Source organism: Cherax quadricarinatus, chromosome 26, assembly GCF_038502225.1.
Source record: "Cherax quadricarinatus isolate ZL_2023a chromosome 26, ASM3850222v1, whole genome shotgun sequence".
NCBI classification, from domain to species: Eukaryota; Metazoa; Arthropoda; class Malacostraca; order Decapoda; family Parastacidae; genus Cherax; species Cherax quadricarinatus.
Genome location: NC_091317.1, coordinates 13093938 through 13109710, shown reverse-complemented (window position 1 = coordinate 13109710; position 15773 = coordinate 13093938).

The following is a 15773-nucleotide window of genomic DNA, read 5'->3' as shown; positions in this document are numbered from 1 at the left end:
TGGGAGGCGCATCAGAGTAAGGAAAGTTAAGAGTGAAGATCTGAAGGTAGGAAATCGCTTCTCTGTTCTTCAGGATGAATGTACTTCAGTGGCCAGTGAAGGTAAGGGTACTACTGCCCCTGCTAATGGAGGTAAGTGCATTCTTGTGGTTGGTGACTCTCAGGTAAGATATATTGACCGTGCTTTTTATAATAGGAATAAGAAGATGAGAGATAGAGTGTGCTTCCCTGGAGCTGGTGTTGGGGACATAGTTAACAGGCTGGATAATATCATGTCAGGTAATGGGAACAAGCCCATTATCTGTCTCAGTGCTGGTGGAAATGATATTGGGAAGGGTAGGAGAGAAGAGCTGCTAGATAAGTACAGGCCAGCTATAGATTTCATTAAGTCTAAGGGAGGGATCCCAATTATATGTAGCATCTTGCCTAGAAGGGGAGTAGGAAATGAATGGTTGTCTAGGGCAATTGGTGTAAATTGCTGGCTAGACAGATACTGCAAGGAACTTGCAATCTCATTCATTGACAACTGGAATAACTTTTATGGCAAACATGATATGTATGCAAGGGATGGGGTACATCTCTCTGGGGCTGGGGTGGTAGCACTTGCAGACTCGATTGAGAAGGCCATTGGTGAAATGCCTATGATTTTAAACTGATGGAAGATAGAGGTATGGGTGTGTGTGGGAAACAAGCAGGTTGCAACACTAGGGTTGGAAACAGTAAATGTATAAAAGGCATTCAGCATGAAGTTATAAATAAAAACAATAGATCAGGTCAGCAAACAAAGGGGGACAGCAGAGGGCAGCAAGGGACTAGCTCCCTTAAGGTTTACTATACTAATAGCAGGAGTGTAAGAAATAAGACAGATGAGCTAAGATTAATTGCAAGTGCAGGAAACATAGATATTATTGCTATAACAGAGACCTGGCTCAATCTGAAAGATAGAGAGATGCCCTCTGAATGTCACATACAAGGCTATAAATTATTCCACACTGACAGGGTCAACAGGAAAGGTGGTGGAGTAGCGATGTATGTTAGAGACAATTTAAATTGCTGTGTTAGACAAGATATTAAATTAGAAGCGTCAGCCACTGAATCTGTTTGGTTACAGCTTCTCGAGGGCCGAGAAAAACTAATTTTGGGTGTGATTTACAGGGCCCCAAATCTTGATAGGGAGTGCAGTAAACTTCTATGGGACGAAATTCGTAAGGCATCTACATACGAAAATGTTGTGCTAATGGGAGATTTCAACTATAGACAGATTGACTGGAGCAATTTGACAGGAAATTTAGAGTCAGGTGACTTTCTTGATACGATCCAGGATTGTTTTTTAAAACAGTTTGTGACAGAGCCAACTAGGGGAAATAACCTCCTTGACTTGGTTCTTGCCAGTAGGGAAACACTAATTAATAATCTTGAGGTTAATGATGAGCTTGGGGAAAGTGATCACAAATCACTCAGTTTTAATATATCATGGAATTCCCCTAATAATGGCAATCAAGTCTCTATCCCTGACTTCCGCTTGGCTGATTTCACAGTACTGAAAAATTACTTAGGTGGGCTGAACTGGAATGACCTGACTAAGGGTCAGGTAGGTGGTGATGGTTGCCGATATGACGCTTTCCAGGGCATAGTTCTAGCTGCTCAATCAAATTATGTTCCAAATAGGGAAATCAGATCAAACAAAAATGATCCTAAATGGATGAACAATAGATTAAAATATCTAATTGGTCAAAAGAGAGGCATATATAGGCAATTCAAAAGAGGAGAGGGGCAATTAAGAAATCGATATATTCAGTTAAAGAGAGAAATAAAAAAAGGAATTAGAAAAGCAAAAAGAGATTATGAGGTTAAGGTTGCAAGAGATTCGAAGACTAACCCAAAAGGATTCTTTCAGGTATACAGAAGTAAGATCAGGGACGAGATAGGCCCACTCAAAGTTCCTCGGGTCAGCTCACTGACAGTGATAAGAACATAAGAACATAAGAACGAAGGAACACTGCAGAAGGCCTACTGGCCCATGCGAGGCAGGTCCAAAGAAATGTGTAGAAGTTTTAACACATACTTCCTCTCAGTTTTTACTCAGGAGGATACCAGCGATATTCCAGAAATGATAAATTATGTAGAACAGGACGATAATAAACTGTGCACGATTAGGGTCACAAGTGACATGGTCCTTAGGCAAATAGATAAATTAAAACCTAATAAATCCCCAGGCCCTGATGAACTGTATGCAAGGGTTCTAAAGGAATGTAAAGAGGAGCTTAGCAAACCTTTGGCTAATCTTTTCAACATATCACTACAAACTGGCATGGTGCCAGATAAGTGGAAAATGGCAAATGTGATACCTATTTACAAAGCAGGTGACAGGTCCTTAGCTTCGAACTGTAGACCAATAAGCCTAACCTCCATAGTGGGAAAATTTTTGGAATCATTAATTGCCGAGGCAGTTCGTAGCCACCTTGAAAAGCATAAATTAATCAACGAATCTCAGCATGGTTTTACAAAGGGGCGTTCCTTCCTTACGAATTTATTAACTTTTTTCACTAAGGTATTTGAGGAGGTAGATCATGGTAATGAATATGATATTGTGTATATGGACTTCAGTAAGGCTTTTGACAGGGTCCCACATCAGAGACATAGCCCCACTCCACAAAGGGGGCAGTAAAGCAACAGCAAAGAACTACAGACCAATAGCACTAACATCCCATATCATAAAAATCTTTGAAAGGGTCCTAAGAAGCGAGATCACCACCCATCTAGAAACCCATCAGTTACACAACCCAGGGCAACATGGGTTTAGAACAGGTCGCTCCTGTCTGTCTCAACTATTGGATCACTACGACAAGGTCCTAAATGGACTAGAAGACAAAAAGAATGCAGATGTAATATATACAGACTTTGCAAAAGCCTTCGACAAGTGTGACCATGGCGTAATAGCGCACAAAATGCGTGCTAAAGGAATAACAGGAAAAGTCGGTCGATGGATCTATAATTTCCTCACTAACAGAACACAGAGAGTAGTCGTCAACAGAGTAAAGTCCGAGGCAGCTACGGTGAAAAGCTCTGTTCCACAAGGCATTGAGACACTTATGCAACATATGGGAATCTTTATTGAAGAAATGTTTCGCCACACCAGTGGCTTCATCAGTCCAATACAAAGAAGAAGTGGGTAAGGAGAGTAGAAGTTTGAGGTAATCAGTCCCTCAACCTGGAATCGATGTGTTCAGTCCATCACTCTTGTAGGAAGTGCAGCATAGGGCCAGAGAGGTGGCTTATGTACTGTGGTGAGATGAGTTGAAGCAGGAAGAGGCGGGATCACAGTGGGACCTGCCACTAGTGTAAGTAGGTCGTCGTCCAAAAGTTGGGCAAGCGTTGAAGTCTTTGTACCAAGATCCCATGATGTTGCAGTGTCTGACAGATGTGATGAATGGTTTTGAAAACCGACAAGTTGAAGAATTGAGACACTTATGCAACGTATGGGAATCTTTATTGAAGAAACGTTTCGCCACACAGTGGCTTCATCAGTCCAATACAAAGAAGAAGTGGGTAAGGAGAGTAGAAGTTTGAGGTAATCAGTCCCTCAACCTGGAATCGATGTGTTCAGTCCATCACTCTTGTAGGAAGTGCAGCATAGGTATGTATGTATAATGTTCGCCAAGACCATAGTCCTGGCACGGGTCCCAATCTTGCGATGACCCGTCTCTGGCTCCCGATGGAGAAAGGTTTCCACAATGATGCGACGCATGCCGCTCAAGCGCCCCTCTGGTCAGTTCAACTGGTGCATCTCATAAGCGACACCATATGTAACTATGGACACTAGCGAGGAGGAGGATATGTCATTATTACAGGCAACAGCTTGTCTGGTTCGTTGACCCCATGGTACACTAGTGTGGCCGCAGTCATCTCTGGGTCCTCTTCGGGAGGGAATATCACCCCTAGTTGCCTGCGGAGTGTCTCAGTAGCTTCGCACTCTAGAAGATAGTGTGTTAGGGGCCGCTGGACAACGTGCTGACAGTACTGGCACATCTCCTCCTCTGCCTTGTCTACCATCCTCTTGGCTGTGGGAAAGCCCAAACGAAGCCGATGGATGGCGGTACACTGCGCTCTGGACCAGCTTCTATCATATGGAGGGGGTTCTCCCTGAGTCGCTGCTCGGTACCACTGTTGAGATGGGGTATCACCTAAGACCTCCCCCATAAGTTTCGTGGCTCTGGCAGCCACCAGTTTGGTCTGTCGTAGGCTGATTGGGACAGTAATCCCAACATGTGGATAGTGTGTTGCTGCCTTGGCTGCATCATCTGCCGCCTCATTTCCTCGGATGCCAGCATGGCTGGGGATCCAGTTTAATGTCGATCTATTACCCTGAACTTCTAAGGCTGTCATTATGCTCAGGATCGATGTGATGAGGTGGACATTATCCTGTGGTTGAGGATGGGAGAGGGCATTGATTGCAGAGGTCGAATCAACATGTATGACAGGTCGGAGTCGATGTCGTAGGGCATGTGACAATGCCTGCTGAATCGCCACCAGCTCAGCTTGAAGGATCGTGCAGTGGTCAGGGAGTCGCCAGCCTTGTGTGTGACCATTGTGGTACAGTCCAGCTGCTGCTCTCTTCCTGTCAGGGTCGACAGAACCATCTGTGAAATACACTGCACATGTGCCTCCCTCTGCCAGTGCCATGCTTGTCTCAGCATGATTGCTGAGGGTGTCTTGACTGCAGAGACACTTAGAGATGGGTAGCTGCATGATGAAAACATCGGCTGGATCTGGGCGCCAGGGAGGTGGTGGATGGTACCCAGCAACAGGAAGGTCACAACTCTTCTCACAGAGCAGCTGTACAGGCAACAGCTTCCGCCCAGCAGCACAAAACGAACGAATCCAGGAGTAGTCCGTGAAGAGTGTGGGATCTTGTGACATGGTTGTTAATATCCGTCTCCTCAGTGGGGTACCTTGCTGCCGGTGCAGAATCGTGGCCACTTTGCAGGCGTTTATGTATCTTACTCTGTCAGCCAAGGAAGGAAGCCGGGCCTCAGATCTGAGACATACTGTGTTGGTCCAGATGGGAGCACCAAGCATAGTTCTTATCGCCTGGTTTTGTACGACCTCCACCCTTTGCCTGCTCTGCGGGAAGAGATGAGCTAAAGCCGGTGCACCGTAGTCAATGAGCGAGCGAATAGCTTGTATATAGTACAAGCGAAGTACATCTTTGCTTGCCCCTGCACGGTGCCTCGTCATGGCTCTCATGGCGTTGAGTCTGAGTAGAGCACGTGACCTGACATACTCGGCCTGTTTCTGAAAGGTCAGCTTTTTATCAATGTAGATTCCCAAGTACAGGTAGGAGCCTGTCCACTCAAGTTCTATATCCTGAATACGTAATCTATTCATAGGATCTGGTCCCTTGAACATCATTGCAAGAGATTTCTCAGCCGAGATCTTGAGGCCTAGTTCCTTGCAAGACTGCGTAATTAGGTCCAAAGCTCTCTGAGCCTGTCGTTCTAAATTGCCTTTCCCATTCACTACTAGTGCAAGATCATCAGCATAGCTGAGGAGCTGTGTACCACTATGAAAGGGAAGGCTCACAAGTTCCTGCATAAGGATGTTAAAAAGGGTAGGACTGAGCACACCTCCTTGTGGCGTACCGTTTTCCAGGGTTTTAAAGGAAGAGTAGTGTCCCTGAAAGCTGACACAGGCCTGCCTGCCCCTAAGGTAGGACTCTATCCAGGCCAGGAGGCGTCCTTTGATTCCCTTCCGAGCTAGTATTGCCAGAATTGCTGTGGGGCTGGCTAGCTCAAATGCCTTCTCAAGGTCGAGGTAAACGACGATACTAGGTTTTTTGTTGCTATCAGCAATCTGGCTTAGTAGAGTGGTTATGCACTCTGCTGTTCCCACTCCTTTGGTGAAGCCAAATATGTGATGATGAGAGGGTCCAAGTTTCCATAGGAGGCGGTTTAACACCATCCCCTCAGCAGTCTTGGCTAAGCAGCTGGTCAGCGATATGGGTCTCATACTGCCTGGGTCCTTGGGCTTTGGAATTGGTACGATTGTAGCTTTCTTCCAAGCTGCTGGGAGTGTCCTGGCCCTCCACGACTTGTTAATGACGTCTAGTATGGCCTCCCATCCACTCTGCCCAGCCCATGCAATCATGGAGTACGTCACACCATCGATGCCCGGGGCAGTGTCACCTGTGTTCTTAATAGCACGTCGGAGTTCCAAGTCCGTGAGGTCATCATCAGTCACATCTTCCGACTCACATGCAGCTTGTATCGTTAGCTGGCGCTGTGGCAGAAGATTCGTCTGTATATTCCGGATGTCCTGTGGGAGCTGAGTGGAGGCTCCCCTGGAAGTGAAAAGCTCCACTAGTTTCTCTGCTTCCTGGGATGGGTTCGGGTGTGCTGGTGGCCTCGGCTTGCTCTTGCCAGTTGCTATGTTGAGCTTGCCCCAAATCTCAGATAAGGTGGTGTGATGCCCGAATGTTGAGCACCACTCCAGCCATTTCTCAGTTTTTACTCAGAGAGATTCTGCGGGCATGCTGCACAATGGCTCTCAGAGTATTCCTGTTCTCTGCCGTAGGGTTACGCTTGTATAGCTTCCTAAAAGAGTTGATGCGGTGGTTCTGCTCCCGCACCTCGTCGTTGTAGAACCACCAGTCTCTTTTGTGAGTCCGTCCTGCAGACTTCTTTGGAATTGCGCACTCTGCTGCCTCGATGAGAACAGTGATTAGCTCCTGTTCAGCCGTGTCACAGTCTTCAGATAGAGAGTATGTGGACCACCAGTCATGAAGATAATCCTGGAACACCTTCCAGTTGGCCCTCTTTACGTCCCATCTAGGAGGCAGCGCAACTGTGGGAGGCCTGTTGATGTTGAAGGTGGTGATCACTGCAAAGTGGTCACTGACAAGGTGAGGATGGGTTTCCCATGTGGCTCCTGCTGCGAGTTGTCTTGACCCGAAGGTAAGGTCGAGGCAGCCACCCAACAGGTGTGTGGGGTCTCCATTGTTTAGCAACTTTACCTCTGGAATATCGTGTAGGAGCATTGCTATATGTCTGCCAGCAGCATTGGTTGCTGAGTGAGAGTGCAGAATAGGGTGATGTGCGTTGAAATCTCCACCCACAATAATACACTCAGTGCGTGCTAGTGCGAGGAGCTCTGCAATGTTGAGGGTGTGTCTTGGGTTCTTGTAGATGTTATAGATGGTAATGGGCGCCCCTGGTATGTGCACAAGGATGGCCTGTACCTCGACATCCTCCCCACAGTCCACAGGGTTGGCTATAACCTCGTGAGGTATTGTAATGGATACAAATACAGCTGTGCCTCTGCAGTGAATGCCCGGGTCCATGTGCCGAAAATACCCAGCAAAACCGGGTAGTCTTGGGCACATAGTCGGGACAGTCAGAGTTTCTTGTAGCAAGACGATGTCAACCCGATCCCGAATTACTGCCTCCAGCAAGAGGTGCTGTTTGCCCCTCAAGCCCTGAATGTTCCATTGTAGGACCTTGAGGGTGTGATTTGGTACCGAGGTTATTCCATCGCTGTTGTTTCCTGAGCTGGAGACTGAGTCCTGCCCGCTCTGAGAACCTGCAAATTCATGGCATCCACTGTCTCCTCTTCGGTCAGAAAGCACACTCTCAGGAGAGTACTGACCATCTGCCGGAATGCGCTCTGTTGTTCCGTGGAGTTGATTGTGTTGCAAATAAGATCCGTGAACACCTTGATGAGTGCTACGAGATCCTCCCTGGTGAGGGCCTGCTTTGGAGATGGGTTCGAAACAGTGGATATTATCTGGGCTGCTGTGGTCTGTAGGGACTGCTGAGGGTTGGATTTCTTTATTGTATGCACCGTGGTCTGTTGCTGTATACCAGGCTGAGTAGCCGGGATCTGCTGGTGAGGTGCCAGTTGAGTCTGCAAAGCGCCTGTGCCGGGTAAGGAGTGCCTGCGTTGTCGTGCTATGGCCGGTGGGGGCTCGTTTAGTGCAGCCTGCTGATCGCATTGACCCGATGCACCCTGTTGACGCCTCCTGTTCCTCTTGTTTCTGTTTCTTCGTTGAGGTAGGGGTGCAGGAGGTTCTTGACCTTGACGCCTGGTTGAGGCTTCTAGGGTTGGAAATTCCTGGGCATTGACTTGGTGTAGCTGCTGAGAGATCTGTGGTATGGCAGGGTTCTCTGCATCCATCGTTTGATGATCCGTCATAGCCTGTTGCCGAGTTTTTGGCGTCTTCCAGACTTCTTGAATTCTGGCGAGCCTCTCGGGGCATCGAGGATTCCAGGCATGGTGTTTCTGCCTGCAGTTCGGGCATTGTGGAGTGGGTGGCGATGCATTTTTCAGCTTGGTGATGCATTCCTCGGTAGGGTGGTGCTGGCTGCAGACACCGCAGATTACTCTGTTCGGACAGAGTGCACCCAGGTGTCCATAACGCTGACACTTGAAACAGCGAACTGGTTCTGCTGTGAAGGTCCTGACATCGTACCTGCCCCAAGAACCGAGGTCCAGCTGGGATGGCAGTGGTCCTACATGCTGAATGAGAACCTGTCGGGTTGGTGCGTTGCCTGCCGTCTTTGCCTTGAGACGTTGAGCTGACACCACACTGGGGTGAGCTGCTACTGCCTCGATGGGCATCATCAGCGGGTATCGCATCACTACACCCTTGGTGATCTTCTGCCGAGAGTCCAGTTCCTCCAGGGTGAATGAGCGATCTGTCTCCATGACTCTCTTCAAGGTGGTATACATTTCCTTGTTGAGAGGAGTCAATATTGGTTCTCCCCTCAAGTTGAACCATATCTTGAACTTCAGGTTGTGTCGTGATTCCAGGTATGAAACAACCCCATAGTGGGTTCTGTGGTCCCCATAAGACTTCACCTTGAATTTGCCAGGTCGGTTGAGCTGGTTTGCCTGCTCCTTGGACGGACGGTGCTTCTTCTTCTTGTCCACAGTGTTCCATCTCTCTTGGTTTTCGGGGGGTGCGGTGTTTATTTCCTCACCTGTTTCTATTGTCGCTGGCTCCATGGTTGGGACTGTCAGATCTGCTACAATGTGAGAAGGATCTTCCTCTTCCTCTCGCAACTTCTTCGCTAGAATTTCGCCCCACATTTCCAAATCTGAGTCCTCCGTCGTGTTCATGGAGCATCGTGGCCTCTTCTTTTCGGCAGAAGCCATGTGCCTATCTTGTGATAAGGTAGTGAACTCCGTGAACTGAGTGTGTGTCAATGCATCATATCGAAAATATTTTTTTCATCCTGTAATTTAAAAAATCCAAAGGATGTAGCATTTACTATCTCCTTTCATTTATTCCATTGGTCTATCACTCTGCGGATAAAAAATATATCCCTTCGGCTCTTATTTTTTTCTCAATTTACATCTGTGGACTCTTTGTTATCCCTGTTGCAAGTATCCCTGTTGCAAGTATCCCTGTTGCAAGTACTACTAGAAAATAGTCCTTGCGTGTATGTCAAATAATCCTCTTCCCCCCCCTTCCATCTCCCTGGCAAGTGTCATATGAATACGTGCTGCTGTTGTTTTTTATAGGTCTCTATTGTCAGGTTCTATATTTGGTGCTGGAAGCAGCAACCCTTATTTACCGCTGACCCAAGCTGAATAGAGCTTGGTCCCATGTAAATATATTTTGTTGTGTTGTCTGGTGTTGCTGAGGTCTGAATGTTGGCTCTCAGACGTTTTCTCTCAGTGGGCATTGATCATTTTTGGCCCACTACCAGACAGCAAGTTAGCCGGTGGTTGGTGGTTTGCATCTAGAGTGTACTCCCGTTTCTCCGCTGGTTTTCCTGGTTAGTGTGTGCGTGTATGGCAGAGTTGCTGGCGCCAGAGACTTGTTTAATAGTGCTTTCCTAAGGAAGTAGCTGATTCCTGGTTAACTGTGCAGTCCTTTGTCCTTTGCATGGATTCACAAGAGGCCGGTCTTGTCTAACTAATTTATTAACTTTCTTCAGTAAAGCTTTTGAGGCTGTTGACCACGATAAAGAATTTGATATTATTTACTTAGATTTTAGTAAGGCATTTGATAGAGTCCCGCACCAAAGACTGTTGAAGAAAGTAGCAGCTCATGGCATTGGGGGAAGGGTGCTCTCGTGGATCGAATTATGGCTCACAGACAGGAAGCAGAGAGTGTCCATAAATGGGGTTAAATCCGAGTGGGAATCAGTAACAAGTGGCGTTCCACAGGGATCAGTCTTGGGTCCGTTGTTGTTTATAATATATATCAATGATCTTGATGAAGGAATTACTAGTGATATGAGCAAATTCGCCGATGACACGAAGATAGGTAGGATAATTGATTCAAACGTAGATGTTAGGGAACTTCAGGAGGATTTAGACAAACTCTACTCTTGGTCAGAAAAGTGGCAGATGCAGTTCAATGTAGATAAATGCAAGGTTCTGAAGCTCGGGAGTGTCCATAAGTTAAATAATGTAGAACTTAGCCATACAGATTGCGAAAAGGACTTGGGGGTTATGGTAAGCAGCAACCTTAAACCAAGACAGCAATGCCTAAACGTACGTAATAAGGCAAATAGATTACTGGGATTTATATCAAGAAGTGTAAGCAACAGAAGTCCAGAGGTCATACTGCAGCTTTATATATCATTAGTAAGGCCTCACCTAGATTATGCAGCTCAATTCTGGTCTCCATATTACAGAATGGACATAAATTCGTTAGAAAACATTCAGCGTAGGATGACTAAATTAATACATAGCATTAGAAATCTTCCTTGTGAAGAAAGATTGAAGACTCTTAAGTTACATTCACTTGTTAGGCGAAGAATGAGGGGAGACCTGATCGAAGTTGTTAGGTAAGACACATATGCAACAGTTAGGTATCTTTATTATGAAACGTTTCGCCTACACAGTAGGCTTCTTCAGTCAAGTACAGAAAAGTTGATAGAAGCAGAAGATACTTGAAGACGATGTAATCAGTCCATCACCCTTAAAGTTTTGAGGTGGTCAGTCCCTCAGTCTGGAGAAGAGCATTGTTCCATAGTATGAAACAATATATTGTTTCATACTATATATTGTTTCATACTATGGAACAATGCTCTTCTCCAGACTGAGGGACTGACCACCTCAAAACTTTAAGGGTGATGGACTGATTACATCGTCTTCAAGTATCTTCTGCTTCTATCAACTTTTCTGTACTTGACTGAAGAAGCCTACTGTGTAGGCGAAACGTTTCATAATAAAGATACCTAACTGTTGCATATGTGTCTTACCTAACAACCTGTCGGTATTTTATACCATTTTAATGTTCAACATGATCGAAGTGTATAAGTGGAGGATAGGTATTAATAAAGGGGATATTAACAAGGTCTTGAGGATATCTCTCCAAGAGAGAACCCGCAGTAATGGATTTAAATTAGATAAGTTTAGATTTAGAAAGGACATAGGAAAGTATTGGTTTGGAAATAGGGTAGTTGATGAGTGGAACAGTCTACCTAGTTGGGTTATTGAGGCTAGGACTTTGGGTAGTTTCAAATTTAGGTTGGATAAGTACATGAGTGGGAGGGGTTGGATTTGAGTGGGACACATCAGAGCTTATTTCTTGGATAGCATTGAAAATTGGGTTTGTCAAATGTTTGTTAGTGGGATAAATTGTAAAGGACCTGAACATTAAAATGGTATAAAATACCGACAGGTTGTTAGGTAAGACACATATGCAACAGTTAGGTATCTTTATTATGAAACGTTTCGCCTACACAGTAGGCTTCTTCAGTCAAGTACAGAAAAGTTGATAGAAGCAGAAGATACTTGAAGACGATGTAATCAGTCCATCACCCTTAAAGTTTTGAGGTGGTCAGTCCCTCAGTCTGGAGAAGAGCATTGTTCCATAGTATGAAACAATATGGAGATGAAGTGACAGGATGGAGCTTTTATAGCGCCAAGAGGTGAGACGTAGGCCACTAGGAGAGGTAAGAACTCAGATGTTGAAAGGTCAGGTCCCTCTCAAATCCAGCCGCTCTCACTAGTGGAAGTTGTCGAAGTTGATTGCAGGTCTGTACCAAGATACCCTTGTGTTGCAGTGTCTGACAGATTGAACATTAAAATGGTATAAAATACCGACAGGTTGTTAGGTAAGACACATATGCAACAGTTAGGTATCTTTATTATGAAACGTTTCGCCTACACAGTAGGCTTCTTCAGTCAAGTACAGAAAAGTTGATAGAAGCAGAAGATACTTGAAGACGATGTAATCAGTCCATCACCCTTAAAGTTTTGAGGTGGTCAGTCCCTCAGTTAGGTATCTTTATTATGAAACGTTTCGCCTACACAGTAGGCTTCTTCAGTCAAGTACAGAAAAGTTGATAGAAGCAGAAGATACTTGAAGACGATGTAATCAGTCCATCACCCTTAAAGTTTTGAGGTGGTCAGTCCCTCAGTCTGGAGAAGAGCATTGTTCCATAGTATGAAACAATATGGAGATGAAGTGACAGGATGGAGCTTTTATAGCGCCAAGAGGTGAGACGTAGGCCACTAGGAGAGGTAAGAACTCAGATGTTGAAAGGTCAGGTCCCTCTCAAATCCAGCCGCTCTCACTAGTGGAAGTTGTCGAAGTTGATTGCAGGTCTGTACCAAGATACCCTTGTGTTGCAGTGTCTGACAGATTGAACATTAAAATGGTATAAAATACCGACAGGTTGTTAGGTAAGACACATATGCAACAGTTAGGTATCTTTATTATGAAACGTTTCGCCTACACAGTAGGCTTCTTCAGTCAAGTACATAAAAGTTGATAGAAGCAGGACCTGCCTAGTATGGGCCAACAGGCCTGCTGCAGTGTTCCTCCTTTCTTATGTTCTTATGTTCTTAAGTCAAGGTGACCTGACCTGACTAGGTTGGGTGCATTGGCTTAAGCCGGTAGGAGACTTGGACCTGCCTCGCATGGGCCAGTAGGCCTGCTGCAGTGTTCCTTCGTTCTTATGTTCTTATGTTCTTAAATGATGACCACAAAAACGCATGTGTTCAACATAGACGATGTTGGACACCTCATGAAATTCAATGAAGCTAAACTAGTTATTAAAGAAGACGACTTAAGACGGAGAAAATGCATTGAAGCTGCACTAATTTCTGTCAGTAACACTATAAAGCAAAAATCCGGTAGTTACAGTATTTCAAAATTAATAAGCAAGAGGATATTACCCATCCTGCGAACTGGTGTTACTTGATGCCAGCAGGTCCCTCTCTTGCCTCACTTCCTTAGTTCCATTACTACTACTACTACTACTACTACTACCACCTCTACCCACGCGTCACCTCACCTGACTCCTACCACTATATATATATATTTAGCTGAGTGGTGACGTGTACTTAGCTCTGTGAAGACCTGTTTGTGTGCTCTCTGTGAATCTGTACCAGGATGCCCTCTCTTGAGCAACTTTGCCAGCAGGTCCCTCTCTTGCCTCACTTCCTTAGTTCCATTACTACTACTACTACTACTACTACCACCTCTACCCACGCGTCACCTCACCTGACTCCTACCACTATATATATATATATTTAGCTGAGTGGTGACGTGTACTTAGCTCTGTGAAGACCTGTTTGTGTGCTCTCTGTGAATCTGTACCAGGATGCCCTCTCTTGAGCAACTTTACCAGCAGCTGAGAGAAGAGCTCAGAGTTGCTAAGATGGAGATACGGCGATTAACGGAGGAGAACAAGAGGATTCGTAGTAATCCTTCTGTTGTGAGTCCCCAGGTTAAGAGGGGAGCTTGGTCAGTGGCCGGGCAACATGGAATCAAGCTGAAGATCAAGAAAACGGTTGGAGAGGCAGAAACAACGAGAACCCAGAAGACTACCTTGGAAACTTCCAACTCATTCTCGGTGCTACCTGACGAATGTGAGTGTTCTACTGGGAATGCCACAACGAGCACCAAAGAAGCATTGGCAGACGTGAGTAAGACATCCCTAGAAACCCCAACGAAGACCATCGAGAACATCTTGACGAATTCTACAAGTGGTGTAATGCTACCTGGCGAATGCGAGTCGACTACTCGGAGCATCACGACGGACGACGCCAAGGAAGGTAAAAACATTGTTGTTGTTGGGGATAGCCAGATTAAGTACATGGATAGGGCATTCTGCTTGAAGGATAGGAGTAGGAGGCAGAGAGTTTGTTTTCCTGGGGCTGGGATGAAGGATATTGTTAGCCGTCTGGATGATATCATGAAAGGTAATGGGAGCAATCCTATTATCTGTCTCAGTGCTGGAGGCAACGATGTTGGCAGACGTAGGAGTGAGGACCTGATTAGCAGGTATAGGACAGCAATAGAGATAATTAGGAGGAAGGATGGGAAACCTGTAATATGTGGCATTTTGCCAAGGAGAGGAGTTGGAAATGAATGGTTGTCCAGAGCAATTGGTGTCAATTGCTGGCTGGACAAATACTGTAAGGAAAATGCGGTAACATTCATTGACAACTGGGACCTCTTCTATGGCAGAAATGACATGTATGCCAGGGATGGGGTTCACTTATCTAGGTGTGGGGTGGGAGCACTGGCCAACGCAGTGGAGGGAGCTATTAGGTCTTTAAACTAGGAATAGTTAGTGGTATGGGTTTTGGCGGGAAAACTGTGAAGTCGCAGGGTAGTAACATGAGTACTAGGAGAACTAGTACTAGGCAAAATGAGGTGGATATTGGAAAGATAGTGGCACTAATTGACAAGGACAGTAATAGGTTTAGTGGAATAACAGAAAGGAGCAGGAAGGGTAAAAAGAGAGGAGGGTCATTAAATATTTATTACACAAATAGTCGCAGTGCTAGGAATAAGATGGACGAGTTGAGACTAGTTGCTAGTACAGGTAACATTAATGTATTTGCCATTACTGAGACGTGGTTTAATTCAAAAAGTCGGAACATGCCTGCAGAATGTCACATTCAGGGTTTTAAATTGTTCCAAGTAGATAGAAGTATCGGGAAGGGGGGTGGGGTGGCATTGTATGTCCGAGATCGCTTGAACTGTTGCATAAAAACGGGTATTAAGTCTGAAGTAACACATACAGAGTCTGTTTGGATAGAATTTTCAGAGGGGCATGAAAAATTAATTTTAGGTGTGATATACCGTCCCCCAAATTTAGATAGGGACCAAGGGAGACTACTATGGGAGGAAATTGTTAGGGCCACAAGGCACGATAATGTAGTAATTCTAGGAGACTTTAACTTTAGTCATATTGATTGGAATTTCTTGACTGGGAATTTAGAATCATACGATTTCTTAGAAGTAGTTCAGGATTGTTTTTTGAAGCAGTTTGTGACAGAACCTACAAGGGGAAATAACCTGCTTGACTTAGTTATTTCAGAGGAACTGGGTGCTAGCGACCACGAATCAATTACATTTAGAATTGAATGGAAGTGTGATAGTAGGGATAACTCAGTAACAGTCCCAGATTTTCGCTTAGCAGATTACGATGGGCTTAGAGAACACTTATCATCTGTTGACTGGGGTAACGAAGAGAGCTATCAATATGACAGTTTTCTGAACACAATACATGCTGCTCAAAGAACGTTTATCCCTTATAAGGAAATTAGATCAAATAGAAATGACCCAAAATGGATGAATAATAGGCTGAAATATCTACAAGGGCATAAGAAAGGAATTTATAGGCGTATCAAAAGAGGCGAGGGTCATCTTAAGAATCAGTATATTGACATTAAGAGGGACATTAAAAAGGGGATAAGAAAAGCTAAAAGGGACTATGAAATTAAAGTTGCTAGGGATTCTAAAACTAACCCAAAAAGTTTTTTCCAGGTATATAGGACAAAAGTCAGAGATAAGAT